We start from the raw sequence: 21,710 nt of genomic DNA on the forward strand, positions 1-21,710 counted from the left end.
TACCCTCACCCCCATCACTCCACCACCCCACATATACCCCACTATCACAACCCACCCATCCCAATACCAAGCCCTGCATGCAACACCAATGCATGGACACCTATCACAGACCTGCATGGACACCCATCACTAAAGCATGCCTATTAGAGAGAATCACCTAGCCCACAAAATCACTACTCACACAAGCCAAAGCTGGCAGGGCTATCACAACCATAGAGGGAAACACACCCATGCACAAGATGGCACATGCAGATACAATAACACTGACCCCCACTCAACGTCACCGGAGAGGAGGTGCCACCAACATCCAGTCCCCCCACAAAAGAGGCCCACAGTGATGACAGCAGCTCTGCACCCCTGGATCACGATGACTAACCTGAACATACTCTCCACAAGACACTTGCAGGGATCTTGGGAGCATACCACCATTTCCAGGAGACCTTGGGCCAGATACTGCAGGAGACCCAGCGGTTGCAGGAGGGACAGTACCTGGGGACCAGGGAGGACCTCAAACACATCCACACCATCCTGGTCACCATTGCAGGGGTGCTGGCTGACATGGCCAACACCATGAGGGAGGCAGTGTCACACCAACGGGGCCCTGACACTAGCCACACCGAAGAACAGCCCTCCACCTCTGCCGGAGTTAGTGGACAGGAGGCCCCGCCACTGGAACAAAAGGCCACCAACACCCCACTCCCTGCAGAAGGAGAACCACCCCGCAAACGGTCCCTGCAATCCTGGCAGAAGCTAGAGAACATTGCCAAAACCCCCGCCAGGAAAAACGACTCTCCTGAATGTCACCCTTCTGTCCCACTATGTCACCATATCCACCTTGAACTGCCATTACCCCCCTTCCTATGCCCCCTTGGACAATGCACCTGTGATACAAAGAGACTGGACTCTAACTGGGCATTCCTCCACCATCACCCCAGCCCGTTGCACATCCCCCACCACCTCTTAGCACTTAAATAAACACCCTTGGAACAAATAAAAGTCTGGAGTCTGTCGATTGATTTAAATATGTATTTGTTCAACAATCTGTAAACATTGCTCTTCATATGTACAGTTATATATACATTGGTATGATCTGTAGTGGGCAGCAGTAAACACACCAGGAGCCAGAGTGGGGCACAGAGATCTGAAAATAGAGATGCCAAAGGGTACAGTAAATGGCCATAGACACTGGGAAATCATGCTGCCATGTCCAATGTCCAACACAAAACTGCAATGTAAAGTGAAGTTACAGTGTCTTACCTGTGTGTCACTGGAAGTACTGCTGTATGAGAAAACTTCTGTTGTCCACATCTTCATCCTCTGCCTCTTCTTCCTCACTGTCCACAGGCTCCACCACTGCCACAAGACCATCTCCAGATGGAGGCACCTGAACCTGGCCTTCAGGAGGCCGAAGGTTCTCTCAATTATCCTCCTTGTTCACCCATGTGCCTCATTGTGATGTTCCTCTGCCCTTGTCCTGGCATTCCTCACTGGCGTCAGTAGCCATGAGAGGTTGGGGTAACCAGAGTCACCTGCAAATATCGAGGTATACCTGTTAGCCACACACTCACCCTTAGGGACAACCCCATACCCATACACCAACATATACTAACTGGGGACCATGGGCTCACCTATTAGCCACACCTGGTGCCTCTGGAGTTGAGCCATCACATATGGGATGCTGCTATTCCTCAAGATAAAGGGGTCATGCACAGAGCCAGGATACTTGGCATTCACATGGGAGATGTACTGGTCCGCCAAATACACCATCTGCACATTCAGAGAGTGATATATTTTTCTATTCCTGAACACTTGTTCATTTCTCAGAGGGGGGGGACAAATGCTACATGGGTACCATCAATGGCACCAATGATGTTAGGGATATGTCCCAGGGCATAAAAGTCAGACTTCACTGTGGCCAAATCCTCCGCCTGGGGTAATACAATATAGCTGCACATGTGTGTCAGCAGGGCAGACAACACTCTGGTCAACACGTTGGAGAACATTGGCTGAGACATCCCTGTTGTTTGGAAGGAACCACTTGCAAGGAAGTGGAGCACTGACAGGACCTGCACTAGAGGGGGGATACCTGTGGGGTGGCGGATAGCTGAAATCAGGTCTGGCTTCAATTGGGCACATAGTTCTTGGATTGTGGCCTGATCAAGTCTGTAGGTAAGGATTATGTGCCTGTCCTCCATTGTTGCAAGGTCCACAAGGGGTCTGTACACTGGGGGATGTCCCCATCTCCTGTCTCCATCTCCTATTCATCCTCAGCAGTTGAGCTCTAGGGTGGAAAACAGTGAGCAGAGGGTCATATTCACACATATGTTGCAATAAAAATGCATTTCTTCCTTTACAGAAACAGTATGCAAATTCAAAAGTCAGTTGATGTGCCAATGTCTGCTGTGACGCAGTTAGGTGCCATGGCCAGTGCCCCCCTGAAATGGTGGCTGCCTGACCTCTGAGGCAAGACAAGTGGAAATGAGGTAATTCCGCTGGCGCTGTGCACAGTTGCGGTCGGCGTTCAATGACTGCAGCGCAACTTTGTATTGGTTATCATTGAGCCCTATGGGTTCCAGGAGCCAATGGCGATGTACGCCGGTGGTGATGGTACGCACCGTAGCGGACGTGACCGCCATTTTCTATCTGTTCAATCACTTGCTACCTGACCTTCAACAGGAGAGGACCTATACTGCTAGTGCTGCTGTGACCTGTGTCTGGAAGCGACAATGGATCAAGTATCTGGGGAAAGGGCCCCCGCCTTCACTTCGGAGGAGTTGGAGAGACTGGTGGATGGGGTCCTACCCCAATATACTTCACTCTATGGTCCTCCAGCCAAGCAGGAAAGTACATTGTAAGCATGATGTGTGGACTATGAATGTATGGAGTGCTGTGTGTGTATGCCTCGTGTAGGGGGTGCTGAGGGGTCCTGGGTAGAGTGCTGCATGTCTGGTGGTCAATGTTTGTGCGTAAGGGGATGGGAGGAATATTGTGGGACTTGAGTGTAACGGGTCCAGACGGTATTACTAATCCCTTTTTTCTATGAATATTTCCCTGCAGGTCAGCGCCCATCAGAAAAAGGGTATTTGGCGTGCCACCGCCAAGGAGGTGCGGACCCTAGGAGTCTTTGACAGGCAGAGGACCCACCCCTGCAAACAGTGGGAGGACCTGCGCCGCTGGGCGAGGAAGACGGCGGAGGCACAGCTGGGGCTGGCCTCCCAACGAGGAAGGGGTGTCCGTCGTACCCTGACACCCCTGATGTTCCGCATCCTGGTGATGGCCTATCCAGAGTTGGATGGGTGCTTGAAGGCATCACAGCAGCCACAAGGGGGTGAGTACAGATTCAGAATCATGACTTTGCATTTGTTAAGGTTTTACCTGGGTGGGGGATGTGGGCTGTGGGAGCCCCAGGCCAGGGCCAACATAGCAGGGTAGGTCCCTTGTTGGACAGGCTCTGAAGCACTCCAACCCCAATAGTGTTAGTGGCCATCTACTACTGAACAGTGTCCTGTGGGTTTCAGGTGTGCAGTTAATGGCGTTAGGCATTGTACCCCATGGGCTGGTGACTAGCTGTGTAACTGATAGTGCATGGCCTAGTGCATAGGGCAGCTCCCTGTGTGTTGTGTACACCAACGGTAGTGATGTTTCTAGCATTGACCAAGTGTATCCTCTGTCTATCCCCCCTTTTTTTTTGTCACCCTGTCCTTGTGTGCATTAGCATCATCTGGCGGAGGAGCAGAGGCACCTTTGATGGAGAGAGCTTCATCCCACATGGGCCTGGAGGCCGAATCCACTGACGGTGAGGGCACCAGTGGGACGGAGGGCGAGGGGAGCACCATGACAGAGACAGGAGGGGATACTACAGACAGCGACTCCTCCTCCGGTGGAAGCTCCCTGGCGGTGGCAGCCACCTCTGTGCCCAACCCAACAACAGGTACAGCCGACACCCTGTACCAGCACCGCCCTCCCAGAAGCCCCTCAGCGTGTTTCCCATGCCCGCTCACCCAGTAGGGTGGGCATCTCCCTCGCCCCAGGCACCTCAGGCCCTGCCCCGGTCAGCCCTGCTGCCATTAGTGAGGAGGCTATTGACCTCCTGAGATCCCTCACTGTTTGGCAGTCAACCATTCTGAAAGCCATTCAAGGTGTCGAGAGGCATTTGTAACAAGCAAATGCATACCTGGGGGGCATTCACTCTGGCGTGGTAGCCCAACAGAGCGCATTTCAGGCTCTGGCCTCAGCACTGGTGGCAGCCGTTGTTCCTGTCTCCAGCCTACCCCTCCAACTTCCTCTACCCAGTCCCAATCCCCTCAACCCCATCCTATCCCAAGCACACCTTCAGACCAGCATTCACCCAAATCAACACACAGAAGTGGGCTCAGGCAAACACAAGCACCACACATCATCCCACAGGCACTCACACAAGCACCATCCAGATGCAGACACACCAACATCCACTGCCTCCACTGTGTCCCCCTCACTCCTCCTCATCCACCTCCGTCCCAGTAGTGTCTCCACTCACACCTGCATGCACTACATCCTCATCCACTACCTCTATCACCAGCACGCCTATCACTACATGCCCCTCACTGGCAGTCACCACCTCCACATCCATGCACACGTCCCCTGTGTCCTCTCCCACTGTGTATGTGACCCCTCGTCCCAAAGTACACAAACGCAAGCACACGCACACACCCAACAGCCATCCACCTCGCAACAGCATCCAGCTCATGCACCTACACCCAAACACAACAGACTGACACCTCCTACAACCACTCCCTCTTCCTTCACTCCCAAACCTTCACCCTCTTCCTGCCCCAATGTCCCTAAGAAGCTTTTCCTAGCCAACATTGACCTCTTCCCTACCCCTACCCCCGTCCTTCACCTCGGGCTAGGGTGGCCAGAACCCATCCCAGTACCTCAGCCACCAAGTCCACGTCCGCTGTGGTTTCTGCAGCTCAGAGAGGCTCTAAGGAGGCACCTGTCAGCCCAGCCAGTGTGCCACCAACAACTGCCAAGGACAAGAAGGTTCTGCCACCAGGAAAGGGCATAAAGGGGAGAGCATCCAGCAAGGAGAAGGAGGCACAACCAGCCAGCAAGGCGAAGGCAAAGACTCCAGCTGGCAGAAGCAAGGAGGCACCACCATCTGCCAAGGGCAGGAAGGGGCACAGAACACCAGCCAGGGCACTCCAGCCATCCAAGGCTGCAGAAGGGCTGGAGCCTCCCCCCTCTACTGGCAGCACCGCCACCTGCACCACGGCCAACACCGCCACCTGCACCACGGATAGCACCACTGCCACCAGCAGCAGCAGCCCCAGTGGGCAGCCATCCAAGGCTGCAGGAGAAGGGCTGGAGCCTCCCCCCTCCACTGGCAGCACTGCCACATGCACCACGACCACCACTGCTAGCTGCACCGCGACCAGCACCGCCACCTGCACCGTCGCAAACACCGCCGCAAGCAGCACCGCCACCAGTAGCAGCAGCCCCAGTGGGCAGCCGTCCGAGGCTGCAGGGGAAGGGCTGGAGCCTCCCCCCACCACTGGCAGCACCACACCCAGGTGAGTGACTGTGACCTTCCACAACCCATGTGCTGCATCACTGGGCACCAATCCCCCTCCAGAACCAGTGAAAGAAGGCATCCACTCACCCTATCTTTGGCAGGATGAAGCACACTGGGTGCCAAGCCCCCTCCAGAACCAGTGGAAGAAGGCATCCACTCACCCTATCCTTGGCAGGATGGAGCACACTGGGCACCAAGCCCCCTCCAGAACCAGTGGAAAACCGGAACACACTAGAGAGACTGTGGCTTTGCACTCCCCAGGACCAAGCAGTGAGCACCCCACCCACTTGAGAGACTGTGGCTTTGCATTCCCCAGGAGCAAGCAGTGGCTAAACCACCCACTTGAGAGACAGTGGCTATGCACTTCCCAGGACCAAGAAGTGGGCACCCCTCCCACTTGAGAGACGGGAGAGACTGTGGCTTTGCACTCCCCAGGACCTAGCAGTAGGCATGGAGCCCCCTCCATAAGCAGTGGCATTGTACCATCTTCCGGCTGAGGTGCCCCCCATCCCCTGTCCCCCTGAGGTGCCCGTGTGTTTTTGACCTGATGCCCCTGCAGTGTTCTCTCCGTATTGAGCCACGAGTCAAGTGTGTGCTTGGCCTATGTGTTTTGGCCCAGTGGGCCACGGACATTTTGAGTGGACATTGTCCCGCCTTTTGTACATTTTGTATATTTTGTAAATACTGTTTTTGAATTATTAACGTATTTCTAACTATTTCTAATATAACACTCATTTGACTCAATTACTTTTGTCCTTGTGGTATTCCAGAGGCTTACGGGGTGTATATGTAATGTTGTTGCATCTGTTTGTGTGTATGGTTTTGGGGGTGAGGGTAGGGGTGTTGCGTGTGTGTGTGTAACTTTCTTTTTCCTTCCCCCCTTCCCTATATGCTAGGTGCAGTACTCACCGTGGTTGTCGTCGCCGCCATTGGTACTCCTGGAATATGAGCAGATACACCAGCATGGAGAAGACATGCAGCACGGGCTCCATGGCGTCCTTCTTTGAGTGTCAAGAGGTAAGTGATTTCCCTTCAAAGTACTGTTCCCGCCGTGCTTTTGATGGCATTGGTACCACCCCGGAAAAGCTGGCGGATGGGTGGATTGTAATGGGGCGGGTGGAACATTGTCTTCCACATGGCTGCTGCCGGTTACCGCCGCAGTGTTTGTTGTTACCACCATGGCAGTTGGAGTGTTAGAGTGGCTGTATGTGTTGGCGGTTTCTGCCATGGTCATGATACCATTTTTGTTACTGCCGGCCTGTTGGTGGTATTACCGCCACTTTAACACCGACCACCAGGGTTGTAATGAGGGCCAGTGTTTTTAATGGAAGGTGTTCATTAGGGCTTAACTGAAAAAAGACAAGTCACAAAGGAAGTGAGGAGGAAGATTGCGGTGTGGGCAGATTTTCCACATCAGTTACAAGGAGGGTGGGGAATAGCACTGGGGATAGCCTGGGAAGTGAGCTCAGTTATAAATTGAGAGTGGGTGATGGAACTTCTTCATTCTAATGGAATCAGTCAGGTTTGGGTCTTTTTTGGTAGATAGGTGATTCTGAGTTTACCCTGGATGCTGTTGCTTAACAAAAAACACCTTTAAGAAAGCTACTAAGCTAATAGGGGAAGAGAGCATTACATGCATGACAACAATACATTTATTTCACTGAAATCCTGAACCGCTCACACTATCTGCAAATGACCCACCCCTGCCTAAAAAGTATTACAAAAATTAACTACCTAAGCCTTATATAAAAAATACTTTGCACACCACCCACAACAGGTCAACTCCATTCCTTAAAAAAAATACAGTACACACAGTAAACATGCATTCCTCAACACTTCCCAAATAATGCTGAAAATACACACAAACACTTCACTAGCTCATCTCTCCTATGCCATGGACAGTGGGCCCATCCATCGCTAAATAAACCTAAAAAAAAGAAACCCTTCCCTAACACATCACACTTGTCAATCCCTCCTAAACAATAACCATATAAGTGACAGGAACACTTTTAAAATAAATAGCCCTCCAGAACATCAAGTCTATCTTTAAACTCATTACGGCTCTCTTTCATGATCTTGTCCAACCAAGACCTTCCACTGGAGGGCTTTTGTGGATGTGGGGGAGTGCTGGCAGCTGCAGCAAGGACCTCACTCAGAGATCCCCGCTGTTGCTTCCTTTGTCACCTTGAAGTCTCCCATCGAGTGAAAGGTTGCCACAACAACCTCAATTTTTAGAAACACGTCCATGCAGCTATCCCCTGCCAGGCCTTGTACCAGGCAGTTTGAAACTCCTGCACTCCAATGGGATCAGGAGGCTGTTATAAGGAAAGAAGCAAAAGACATTGAAAATATTATAATACCCACTGCAAGCATGTTTGTTTAGTCACTCAATGTTACATGTTCTTCAATGTAGGGCCTTTTAATTATACAATTCTACATCTGTAATGCTATAGCCATAATTAATATTTACATTACTTGCCATAAATTAAACCATCAACTCTTGTGTGATCAAAAAAAGTTTTGAGTTCAACAGGATGAATGAAAACACAAAGAACAAGTGCCACAAGTTGGCAAGGCACAGTTACAGACCTTTGCAAAAGTTGCGTAAGTGGCCTCCTTTTAGTGGCTGGTGTATTGAAGTCCTGTGAACTGGTAACAAATGAGCTGACAAGGTGAAATTTTGACTAGACTCCATTAGAGTGCTAAAAATGATTACACTCTAAAGTAATACACAAAAAATATGATGGATTATTTTTTTCTCTCCTAATTTATTTGGCGGTTCATGTGATATAAGTAAATTAGCTAACCATGCAACATGAATTTGCTCAATTATTACTGCCTAACTATTCTAGTGGTCCACCTCTTCCCCTACCTATCAAACCACACCCTCCCCTCTAATTTACCATCCCAACAACAGTACAACATATATAGTTATTTGGTTGGGGATTGAGTTGGGGTTCAGTTAGACTGTCCTTAGGGCTTAAGATAGGTTACGTTTGTTTATGAGTGGGATAGATTAACAGGAGACAGAAGATGAGGTGGTGTATAATTGAATGATATGAAAAAATGTAAGGTGAAGGGTGGGAGAAGACCAGCAAATGCTGTGAAGTGGGGTTGTATGGATGAGCAAAATCTAGTTTTTATTGATTTTGTACTTTTTTTTTAACATAACAAGGTTTGCAAATCTCATATCAATTTGAAAAAATCTGAATTTGTGAAGCATGTGTTCCTGAAATGTAAAAGGTAGAGACATGCTGTATATGAAACAGGTGAGATTAATATTTGTAAAATCAAGGAATATTAAATAAACATGACAACACAAAAAGGAAAAAAAAGAAAAACAGGAAGTAGGAGTGGTGTCAAGTGGCCTTGGCCCTGTTCATCTTTAGTTACCTAGAAGGAAAAAAATATATGTATAAACCCTGCGGAATAGATGGCAAATTCAAGAGTCCTTGACTTTGATTGCATTTGCTGACAGGGTGATCCACAAAAATGCAGTTATGAGAGGGTGAATTTAGGGTTCCTTTATCTGTATTCAGTATATGCAGAAACTAAACTACATATATATAGGTGAGAGGTAGGAATGCCAGTTAAAACGAATAATTTGAAACTAAAAACACCAGTTATAGTCATTTCAACTACTACAACTTGTGCAGTAAAGTAGGTATAATTTACATTCATACCATGCACAGTTTTGGCTTGAATTATGTCATTTCAAGTTTTGCAGTGACATTATCCATGATGTCATAGAGCATGTCATGAATAATGTAATATGAAACTAAATTAGCAGCGCATGGCAAGGGTGTGAGTTGTAGTTACCTTACTACAGGAGTTATAGTTACTTGACATAATTATAACTGGTACATTTCAATGTTTTCTTTAGTTTAAAATGGTTGGCTTAACTGACATTTTCCAAATCACCTCCTTTTAACCTCTATTTTTTCATTGAATTTCCAAGGTTTGTTTTAATGTACAGATAGATATAATTACGCATCCTGAATAAAAGATCACTTCAACATTTGGCTTTTTCAGTGAATTTCTAGGTTTTTTATAACTTAATGTAACATTTTAGTTTTACATTTGAGACAAGTGGGGGGGGATCCCTCTAGCACTCCCAGATGGTTCAAGAAGTTGGGTTAACCCTACCCTGTTCCCTTATACCTTATTTTTTCTCATTTTCATGCCACATGTTTGTGTCCCTGTGTCCTGAAATAGTGGTTGCTGCCTTTATTTTCATGTTGCAACCAGCTAATCATAGCATGAGCTCCCACTGGACTTGTTGGTGTAACGCCGCGCTCTGACGTGGCGTCTCTTTCTGTCCTCGCGGGTGGAACGCGCTACTGATATTCGGAGCACCGTTCCCCGCGTTTTTTGACTAAGCTTTCTGGGAAGCATATATTTCGCTCCCGGTCACGCTACACTTACTTGTAGCCTTTTTTCTTCTTTTATTGTTGGTGGTGGGTTTTTTGTTGGGCCTTTTCCTGTCTCTATCCATGTTGTGTCCATCTTGTCTTCTTCGTGTTTTTGTCCCAGCATGCACTGTTTTTCTTTTATACTACTTCCTTTTTCCTATACTGGTCTATGGGCTTTTCCCAATCCAAGATGGTGTTACTTCCCTTTCCTGTGATGTCACTTCCCTTTTCTCAGTATATAAGTCAGTCAGTCTTGTTCCTCCTTGCGTTGCAAACACTTTCTTCTGGTTGTGCTGTTCGCTCCTGTTCTTTGTTCCTGCTTTTTTGCCCTGGGAGATTTTTGCCTGTTCTTTGTTCCTGCTTTTGCCTTGGGAGATTTTTGCCTGTTCTTTGTTCCTGTTTTTGCCTTGGGAGATTTTTGCCTGTTCCTTTTTTCCTGCCTTGTACCCTGGATATTGCCTATTTTTGTTTCCTGTTGTCAAGTCCTGTTTTTTCTTGTTTTCCTTCTGGAGTTCCTGTTAGAGGTTTTTTCCCCAGTGTTGGGGTTTTTTCCCTCTGGGACTCCTTCTGGAGGGTACGGTCTGCTTTGGCGTAGCCTGTCAAGCGGCACCGTGGCTACTAGAAGGGGTCGGACTTATCTGGGAGCATCCAGGACCTGTAGAAGACTTGGGGCCTGATTTTGACCCTGGCGGACGGCGGAGGCCGTCCGCCAAGGTACCGCCGCTGAATGACCGCACCGCGGTCAAAAGACCGCGGCGGCCATTTAGACATTTCCTCTGGGCCGGCGGGCGCTCTCCAAAAGAGCGCCCGCCGGCCCAGAGGAAATGCCCCTGCAACGAGGACGCCGGCTCAGAATTGAGCCGACGTAGTTGCAGGGGTGCGACGGGTGCAGTTTGCACCCGTCGCGTATTTCAGTGTCTGCTTAGCAGACACTGAAATACTTTGCGGGGCCCTCTTACGGGGGCCCCTGCCGTGCCCATGCCATTGGCATGGGCACGGCAGGGGCCCCCAGGGGCCCCGCGTCACCCCCTACCGCCATCCTGTTCCTGGCGGGTGAACCGCCAGGAACAGGATGGCGGTAGGGGGTGTCAGAATCCCCCATGGCGGCGCAGCAAGCTGCGCCGCCATGGGGGATTCTAAGGGCAGCGGTAAACCGGCGGGAGACCGCCGGTTTGCCTCTTCTGACCGCGGCTGAACCGCCGTGGTCAGAATGCCCTGCAGGGCACCGCCGGCCTGTCGGCGGTGCTCCCGCCGACCCTGGCCCCGGCGGTCTTAGACTGCCGGGGTCAGAATGACCCCCTTGGTGTATTCGCCAATCCGAAATCCAGAGGTGAGAAGTCCAGCGCAGTACGTGACAGTTGGAGCCACTCACCCGGTGGAAGTGAGACAGCCGAAAAGTTCCTCAACCAACCAATCAGATGACTCCATTTTTTTAATTTGCGCAATTCCATGACTCCCAAAAGGCTCTACTGAACCGAACTTTCCAGATATACAAATATTTTTAACATTAATTTCTTAAAAACTACTGAACAGATTTACAACAAATCATGAAAAGCATGCATTCTGGACCCACGGGTAACTGTTAAAGCCCTTTTCAAAAATGTCTGTGGAAAATACAAGGAAATTTTCAATTTTAAGTCCCATCCTTTTTCTCAGCCCTCGCTTGACAGATCACACCCAAAATCTTCCATGAGGAAAGTAAGCAAAAAGGAGTACTTTTTGTAAAGTTTTGTAAATATATATAGTTGTATTTATAGGTAGGGTCCTATCACCCTAGTAATTATGACAAAACTGTGCATGGAGAGGGGTGTGAAATATAGTTACTTTACTGCACTAGTTATTATTACTTGAGATAACTATAACTGGTGCATTTCAGTGTTTTTTTTAGTTTAAAATGATAAGTTTTAACTGCAGTTTTCATCTAACTATAACATCCTTATAATCTTAGCTTTTTACACTAATTTCTAAGTAAAAAAAAAAATAGAATATAAGATATAATTACAATTCCTAACTAATGTTAGTTTAACCATTGTTTTGTTTGAGAGAATACATATGTAAGTAAGTGTTACACAGTGGTGGTCAGAGTTTCCACAGAAAGAACATTTTTATTTTGCTAAATACTATAGTGCAATTTGATGGATGAAACTTCACAAAACTTTGCAAAAGGAAAGTCACCCTCCTCAGCTCCTTAATGGGAAGTTTTTCCATGATCCATCAAGTGAAGGTTGAGAAAAGGGGTGATACGTCACAAAACATGTGTTCCTCTATCAATTTCTCATAGGAAATTTAAGAAACTTTTTAGACTAAACAGCTGAACAGAGTTACATCTTTACTCACAAACAATGCTTTGTTATTTGTTGTTAATCTGTTTAGACATTTTTGAGAAATTAAGGTTCAAAAGTAGTTTTATCTGAACAGTTGGTCTTGCAAGATTTAGTGTGGCTCCAGTGGTTCTCCTGCTATGTACCATGAATTAGTAAAATAAAGTGATCTGGTTAGATAAGAGGGCTTTTTTCCCAACGGCTGCTTCGGTACTGTGAGACCAACAGACCAAGATCTTGCAGCCACGATTACAGGACACAGGGTCTCAGTTCCCATGTCCTAAAAATAAAAAGGAAATAAGGATAAGGGACCCGGTTGGGGTACTCTGACCTCTGGTCCTTTTTGGGTCATACCAGAGGGACCCCTCGGGGTCAAATTTTAAAAAAACAGTTTGTGCCACAGGTTCCACTGTACTCCCACCAGACCCAGTGAGGTCCCCTTGAGATACCGTGGGACTTTTGGAGAACCCTGCTCAGTACTTCTATGGGTTTCCATGGCAGTACCATGATAATGAAAAAAATATGTAGGTGAGGGTGTGTGGAAGGGGGTTGCATGACTGTGCACGGTTAGCCGGTAGTGGGGCATTGGCCCACAGCGGACTGGCCACAGCACCAAGCCACAAGTCAGGCCCTGCAATCAATCCATGTTGTCCACAGCCAAACGCTTTGCACTGCGGGGTTGGTCTCCCATCAGGCTTTGGGAGCAAGGCCTAGCCCTCAGTAATGTCGTTCAGTATGTCATTTGTCTTGGCCCACCCAGGGTCTTCGAAAAAATGAAGCACAGAAACCAGTGCTTCGTTTAAAAAAAAGTTTCACCAGATCTGCCGAGAATCGAGGTGAAATTTGAAAAATATGTTATTTTTGCTCTAGGCTGGTCCCTCTGGGACCCCAACAACAGAGCTAAGGGGTCAGTGTGTGTGCACCCTGGCTTTTTTTTTTGTTTGTTTTATCTGGGACTCGGCTGAAGCTGAGTCCAAAAGGGCTTCCAACACTTCCTGGTTTGTAGTGTTGGAAGCCAACCAGATCTCAGCACAAGATCGGAAAGGGTTGCATGTCCTTCACGCTCCGATATTTACACATTTGGATTTTCTTTCATTTCTACTGAATGGAATTACACCAAAACAAAAAAGGTTGCTTTCTGGACCAGGATCTACCTTTCTGTCAAATTTGGTGTAATACCATCCAGTAGTTTTGATGCTATCACTGTTCAAAAACCATATAGAAAAATGGATGGGAAAACCATGTTTTGGGACCCCCCCCCTTTTCTTAGTCCCCACTGGATGAATCACCCTAAAACTTTCCAGACAGCAGCTGCCGTGACTGACAAAGTTTTGTGCAGATTCATCAAGCAGTGCCAAAGGTATAGGCAAGTAATAAACACTTTTTATATAGAAACTAGTTCCTAACTATAACTACCTACTGGCAACTGCCACCATATACATATATGTATGTATATATATATATATATATGTATATATATATATATATATATATATATATATATATATATATATATATCACTCTAATCAGGGTAAAGGAGTTACTCTACTAAGACAACTTCTGCTCACCCCCTTGATGCTTGGCACAAGCAGTCTGGCTTATCTCAAAGGCAGTGTGTAAAGTAATTGTACCAACTCACAAAGTAATACAGTGAAAACTGCAAAATGGACACCACACCAGTTTAGAAAAATAGCCAATATTTATCTAAATCATACAAGACCAGAATGACAAAAATACAACATACACAAGTAATGTTATGAATTGTTAAAGCAAAATGAGTTTTACTCCATAGAAAAAAATGGATGTGATGATGTTTTTCAAAGTAACCTGGTTTGCAGGCAAAATAAAGCCACATGGAGGAATGTATATTGGAAAAATCAGTGATGCATCGATTCCTTACTTGCAAGTGAGGCCATGCTTTGTTTCTTCTTTGGTCAGGTAGGTGATGTGTCATTTTGTCTCTCCTGCAAGGGAGCAATGCGTCGATTTCTGGACAGTACCTCAGGACTGAGATGGTTCACATCAATTTTGATGCCCAATGATGTTGTATGCGAAATCCTGCTGCACAATGATGAAAATCTATACTGTGTGGGGTTTGGGTCGATTTCAGCAGCTGCAAGCAGGAGTTGTGTTGTTTCTCCAGCCGCAATGCAGGTGATGCAGCAATTTCCGAATCACAATGCAGGTGGTGTGTCGATTTCAGCCACAATGCAGGTGGCGCATCGTTTTTACAGCCATGTTGCAGTTGATGTGTCAAAATTTTCCCTGCATAGTTCCTATGCATGGATTTCCACTTTGGTTCCTCCAACTTCACCTTTCAAGGGCCCAGGGAATCGATAGGGCACCACTTGGCAGGGTAGGAGTCTCAGCAGAGAGTCCAGGTGCTGGCAGAGGAAGTCTTTGATGGCCCTGAGACTTCAAAACAGGAGGCAAGCACTATCCAAGCCCTTTGAGATACTTCACAAGGAGGAATATACCATAAAGTCCAGTCTTTGTCCTCTTTCAGGCATAAGCAGCAACTTACAGGTCAACCCAGCAAAGCACAGTCACAGGCAAAGGGGCAAAACTCCTCTTCCAGCTCTTCAGCTCTTCTCCTTGGCAGAGGTTCCACTTGGTTCTAGAAGTGATCTAAGAATCTGGGGTTTTGGTTCCACTACTTATTCTCCTTTCTGCCTTTGAACTAGGCAAACTTCAAAGGAAAGTCTCTGTTGTTCACAAGATCCTGCCTTGCCCAGGCCTGGCCCCAGACACACATCTGGGGGTTGGAGACTGCATTGTGTGAGGGCAGGCACAGCCCATTCAGGTGTAAGTGCCAGCCCCTCCCTCCACTCTAGCTCAGGTGACCCATCAGGATATGCAGGCTACATGCCAGCTCCCTTTGTGTCACTGCCTAGAGGGAATTCACAACAGCCCAACTGTCAGTCTGACCTAGATGTGGAATACACAAGCAGGCAGAGGCACAGAATGGGTAAGCAAGAAAATGCCCACTTTCTAAAAGTGGCATTTTCAAACTGGCAATCTTAAAATCAACTTTACCAAAAGATGTAGCTTTAAATTGTGAGTTCAGGGACCCCAAACTCCACATCTCTATCTGCCCCCAATGTGAAATTGCACTTAAAAGATATTTAAAGGCAGCCCCCATGTTAACCTATGAGAGGGATAGGCATTGCAACAGTGAAAATCGAATTTGGCAGTATTTCACTGCCAGGACATGTAAACACATCAGTACATGTTCTACCTTTAACATACACTGCACCCTGCCCATGGGGCTACCTAGGGCCTACCTTAGGGGTGCCTTATATTTATAAAAAGGTAAGGTTTGGGCCTGGCAAGTGTGTACACTTGCCAGGCTGAATTGGCATTTAAAAACTGCACACACAGACACTGGAGTGGAAGGTCTGAGCCATGTTTACAGGGCTACTTGTGTGGGTGGTACAACCAGTGCTGCAGGCCCACTTGTAGCATTTGATTTGCAGGCCCAGGACACCTCTAGAGCACTTCACTAAGGACTTACTAGTAAATAAAATATGCCAATCATGGAAAAGCCAATTACACATACAATTTACACATGGAACACTTGCACTTTAGAACTGGTCAGCAGTGGTAAAGTGCCCAGAGTACTATAACCACAAAAAATAAAGTCCGGCACACAGTCAAAACAAAGGAAGCAGAGGCAAAAGGACTGGGGAGACTACGTCAAGGATGCCATGTCTAACACAAAGCATGGGACTGTTTAATTTCCCAAGGCTAACAAGGCATTTTGTTCTGATGTGACTGTTTCTGTGCTTGTTCTGCTGCTACTAATTACACTCCACATCTAATCTAATTTTAACTCTTTGGCTTTTATTGTGGGTGGGTGCATTTCCTGAATTAATACTACATCTACTAGTTTGTTATTAAGAATTTCCTTCAATTTGCAATAGCTAGACATCATGTTAACATTCATAGTCAATAAGGTTAGTAGTTTAAGTCATTAAGACAAATTGGCTTTGGGGGTGTACTTTATTTTGTGTATGCAAAGATTTGCAAAATGGGTAGCTTAGGAGTCGCCGTAATATAATGAGTGAGAGGAGAGTATTAGTCTCATCTTTCTCCTATTATGCCAGCGGAATTATGTGAGCAAAATAATCTATGGTTGGAGTTTTGGGATTTTATTCTCTATTCTTACCAATATGTGTATATTTTAGTCATATGTACCAGGTTTACTGGTTGACTTTTAACTTCCGGTGTATCTACCATGTCCTCCCTCTGGATGCCTTTGGGCCTAAATCCTTGTCTGCAAAACTAGGTGTGTCTGTGTGACATTCTGGTATTATAATTGGTTGATTCCTGCTGTACGGGTTTGACAGGTCAAATTAGGCAGTGTCCTGCTATTAATGCAGATGTATGTTTCATCGGTGTGTTACTTGGGCTGTCACACTCCACAGTTTTGTTCTGCTTGAGTTATAGTGTTTTTGTCATGTTTGTCCTTGCACTGCAGTGTGATTAGAGTGTTCCACCAGTATTGGAGTTCACTCTCCCCTATGATCATTTACTATTGCCAGCTATGGGGTAACCAACAGTACAAATCTGATAAGAAAACAATGTAACAATGAAAACACCCTCAATAACTAAATGTTGTTTCTGTATATTTAGTATACTTTCCTGGTTTGGAGGCCAGTAGTTCTTAGTGCTCCATCCTCAAGTATGTGGTCTGTCTTTCGAAGGGGAGAGTGTTATGTCCCTCCCCTGCTCGAAGCACAATGTGATGCTGCAGACTACTGCGGTGTCCCTTTTGTGGGCAGTGGTCGGGCCGACGGTATGTGTTTCAGGACACTGGACAGGCCACTGCCTGTTTTTTGGTCCTTACCTGGTGTTTTCTGCCACAGTGCATCCCAGGAGTCTAATTTCCGGCTCTGGGTCGCATCGTGGCCCCTGACAGCCCCCCTGATTTCCCTTTTCCCACTTACCTTTAGTTGGGTTCTTTTCTTCTTTTTTCTTCTTTCTTCGTGTCTTCTTTCTTCTTGGGTGGCCATATTGTCTTCTTCTGTCTGTGGTTGTCTTTCCCACCATGCATTGTTTCTTTCCTTTTCTACGTGGCTTTTCTTCCCATTCATTTCTACATGGCTTTTCCCAATACAAGATGGTGTTGTGTGTTCTTCCTGTTTGTTACTACCCGTCTGATCGTATATAATCACTGCAGTTCCCTCTTTCCTTGCGTTGCAAACACTTCTGTCTTGGTGGTGATCCTTGCTGCTGTCTTCACTTTTCCCTACTCGCTTCTTCCTATTTTTTTTCTGCTGATTTGACTTCTATTTTTGCCTATTTTCCATTGTTTTATCCTCTTTTTGAGGAGTTCCTGTGGTAAAGGTTTTTTTCCCATAACTTGGGTTTTTCCTCTGGGACTCCTTCTGGAGGGTATAGTCTGCCTTGGAGTTTTCTAGTCAGCGGCATTGTGGCTACTAGAAGAAGTCGTCCTTATCTTGGCCAGTCTAGAACCAGTAAGAAATCAGGCGTCCTTACGAGTACTGTACCCTACAGCGGTAAGAGACTTGCAGACCATGACACACAATTTGTCCCTCCCCTGCAGGGCCTCCCTTGCTGTAGTTAATCTTTGTCTAATGAATTGTTTAGTGCTATGTATTTTTGGAAAAGATGGGGTACCACTCAGCATGAATTTTCAGCTTATTGCCTTTGATTAGGTCTGTAGTATCTACAGTATTGTGCACTGATAATGCGGTCCAGAAAGCTTACCAGGTCCTCATGTTCCAAGAATTTTGTTGTTTTCTCATGTACTATAATAGTCATCACCACCATCATCTATCAGTCCAATCTTCCTTTTATCTGTGTTGCAGTCTTGTCTGCATGAGACAGGGTAACTGTAGGTGGAGTAGCAGGCAAGGGATCAATGGGTGCAGTCTGTTTGATTCTTGGCTGCACCTCATTCGCAGCTTATGGGGTCTCTGTATATCCAGTGTTTCTGAAAATTCAATTTCAGCAATCATGGCAATAGCCCCTAAAGGAAAGCCTCCATGTTGTCCTTCTTCAACTGTTCTGGTATACCATAAAGTCTTATGTTATTACTTCTAGATCTGACTTCCATACCTATCAGCGTTCGGCACAAGTGTCATATTTAATGTTCACTAATCTGGAAGCTCATTGAGTTGTCGTCCGTCAACCTTCCAGTTTTGAAAGGACTTCATTTCTGAAGATAGCTCAAACAGTTTTTGCATCATTGGTTGGGGAAGGAATATGTTTTGTTTCAAGCAACTGCTTTGGAAAAGAGAAGTTGTATAGACAAATTTGAGGATGTCATAAGGCAGACTACTTTTACGCTGTATATTACATACAGTGACTTTTGCTGACCCCTAGGGTTTCAGGAGGGCCTTTGGTGTGCAAGATATTTGTTCCTGGCTCCATTGTCATGGTCAGGGTATCTACTTCCTGGTCTTCTGGTATTTAGTCAATTCCCCAAATAGTGTACTGGTCTACCTCATGGCAGTTGCTCCCATTTCAGGGCCACTTTATAGCCTGAAATGATACATCATGTTCTAGTTTCGGTCTCATAGCCATTCACATTGTCCTCAAGTTTTTGTGTCACTCTGTCATTGTTACAAGGGGGATTCGTTGCAGCCTTTGACTTGTCGATGTTGCATATTACTGAATGTCCCAGTCTTTGTATACGTAGCCTTTGTTATAGTAGCCTCTTGTGCTAGACATTAGCTTATGCCTGCCAGAATCCTGTGGCATATCCCACTTTCCATACTCACAGGGGGCCCATTTGTTGGTCTGCTTTAGGCCCTGTCTTGGACTCTGGTGGTCAGCACTCTCCTTTGAGTGGGGTGTGTTTGAATGTACTGTACTTTGCTCGTCAGTTTCTGTCAATCAGCAATTTCCTCTATTTAACTCTGCAGGCATTGTTCCTTTTGGCTACAGGCTGTGGCAATGTCTCACTCACCTTTGGGCTCTCAACATCTTCCCACATTCTTATCTATGCTGCAGGCAGCCCTCAAAGGAGGATGTACCTTTGCCCTCAGTGCATGAGAAGGTCAGTTAGGTTTCTGTCCCTGGTGTCTCTTTCAATTAGTCCTCCAGCATCCGAGGTTGACACATCACAATCAGGGAGTTGCCATCTTATGTCATTTCAGGCCCTGCCTCTGACTTTCATTTAATCTCAATGCGCTCCAGGGCCGCTGAATGAGACTCATCTTTTTATTCAAGTGTAGACAGGGCTAAAGGGACAGAGGTGGGTTGCATGGTTTGCTGGTGATTGAGAAGACTATTGTTGGGACCTGAAAGGGCTACTTGTCTACCTCTTCCCATACCGTGTTGAATAATAAATATCATACTTTGATGATGTTCTATCTGAAAACAACATTAATAGAAGCATAGAGGTCTTTAAGGGGAGTTCTTAAGGCAAGAAACTTTTGTCAGACGTAGTTTTATTATTTTTTAGAACTAAATAAAATAGGTAAAATGTTCTTCCTTGTGGGCCTGTAACCAGGCCAGACTACACACTCCACACCTCCCTGTGTCTGGGAGGTGGAGCCATCTTCAGCTGTGCCAAGTGGGCACTACACAATTACTGCAGTTTTCTGTGGCCCTGCAGTGGGGCTGAACTACACTCTCCTGACCAACCTGTCTCTAGGAGGTGGAGCCTTATTCACCTGTACTGAGCGGACACTACAAAATTACTGCAGTTTCCCATGGCACAGGATGCTTCTTCCTGAGGGCCTGCAGCAGGGCTGGACTACATGCCCCAGACCTTCCTGTCTCTGGGAGGTGGGGCAATCTTCACCTGCACCGAGCGAACACTACAAAATTTCTGCAGTTTCCCACTGTGTGGCATACATCTTCCTTGTGGGGCTACAATGGGGCCAGACTACACACCCCAGACCCCCCTGTCTCCAGGAGGTGGGTCCATATTCATCTGTGCTGAGCAGGTTCTACAAAATTGCTGCAGCTTTTTGTGATGTGTGGCATGCGTGGAAAAATACTTGGGTGAATGCGGGTGAAGACCGGGTCAAGAACAGGCCCACCTGCACCTATCTGCATCTGGATGAAGCTGGGCATGGCCCTATCTCCTAGGATTCGATAACAGACAGCATCTAAGGGTATGTCCCTTACCTTGTTTTTCTACATCATAGATGGTTGTGTTGGGAACCAACTTTGTCATTTGTAAGTGAAATGGAAAAACGTTAAGCAATTCACCTCCTGAGAAAAAGGGAAACCCAGATAATGGATCTAGGTCTATCATTAACTATCGGTCATCAGTAACGGTGGCTATGAACTCTGAAATCAGCCTGGTAGAGGGTCAGATAGACACTGCCACGGGGTAATTGTTTCCTTCATTGTTCAGTCCCCCAGCTTCATCTTTCCAAGGGACGGTCAATCTTTAGATGATAAAAATGCACTGAAAAATATAAAGCCTCATCAAGACATCAGCCATTTAGTCAATAAGGATAATCCCTATGAGTGCAAAGATGTGGAGCTGGACTGCATATCTGAAGTTGCAGTCACTCTCAGCCCACCTCCATCTTAGAAGCAGAAGGAAGACCAACCAATAGCAGTTGAGGAGGAAAGGGAGTGGGTCCCAAACCCAGCACTAGACAAAAATGGACAACAGGCATACCTGTAAGAAACAAAAAGGTAGTCCTAGCAAATCAGCTTTAAAAGACCTCTCAGGACTCTAGTCTCATGTATTAGATTATTGCTCTAAACACTTTGCCAAGATGGAAGGCAATCTAAATGAGTTTTGTACAGATATACTTGAGAAATTAAAAGTAAGCACTGGCAAATTAAATGAATTTAAAGTACCACTTTAACAAGTCAGTCAGCTACTTGAACTCTCTTCTGGAAGCTCACCCATATATTTATACTCATTCTGTGGCACAATTTGCCAGTGATTCAAAGGACTATAAGGTATACCTAGCCATCCTAATAAAAAACTGTGAGAAGGTGGTTCTGTCCATCTAATCTGTCTGGATTTTGTGCTTTTTGATAACCTGGTTTTGGACCTTTACCTGTGGGAGAGCCTCATAACCTGACTGACCCACAGTAAAATCATGGTAAAATGGACTCTGTGTTTACCACCAGTGTCCATCTTTTATGGTAAGACTTCTGTGACGCAGCAAGGATAAGAGGTACATGGCTGGTTACATGTGAACACGAGTGCACACGTGTGAGGGCTCCATGTGGGTAACTCCTGTTGTGCACAGCCCAAGAACTGCACACAGGTAGCCTGGCACAGAATTGATTATGCAGAGTGGGTAGTGACCTGGAATGGGCCTTATAACATGGGTGTACACCTGTAGGGAAAGTCAGTGTGCTTTACTGCTTTACTGTCTTGACTGTGGTGACACTCTATTATACTCATCTGGAAAAGGCTGCCTTAGGGCACAGCTCTAGTTCCCTGGGGTCCACAGACTCCAGAGTTGCACCAAT

This window comes from Pleurodeles waltl, chromosome 12, assembly GCF_031143425.1.
Source record: "Pleurodeles waltl isolate 20211129_DDA chromosome 12, aPleWal1.hap1.20221129, whole genome shotgun sequence".
Lineage (NCBI taxonomy): Eukaryota > Metazoa > Chordata > Amphibia > Caudata > Salamandridae > Pleurodeles > Pleurodeles waltl.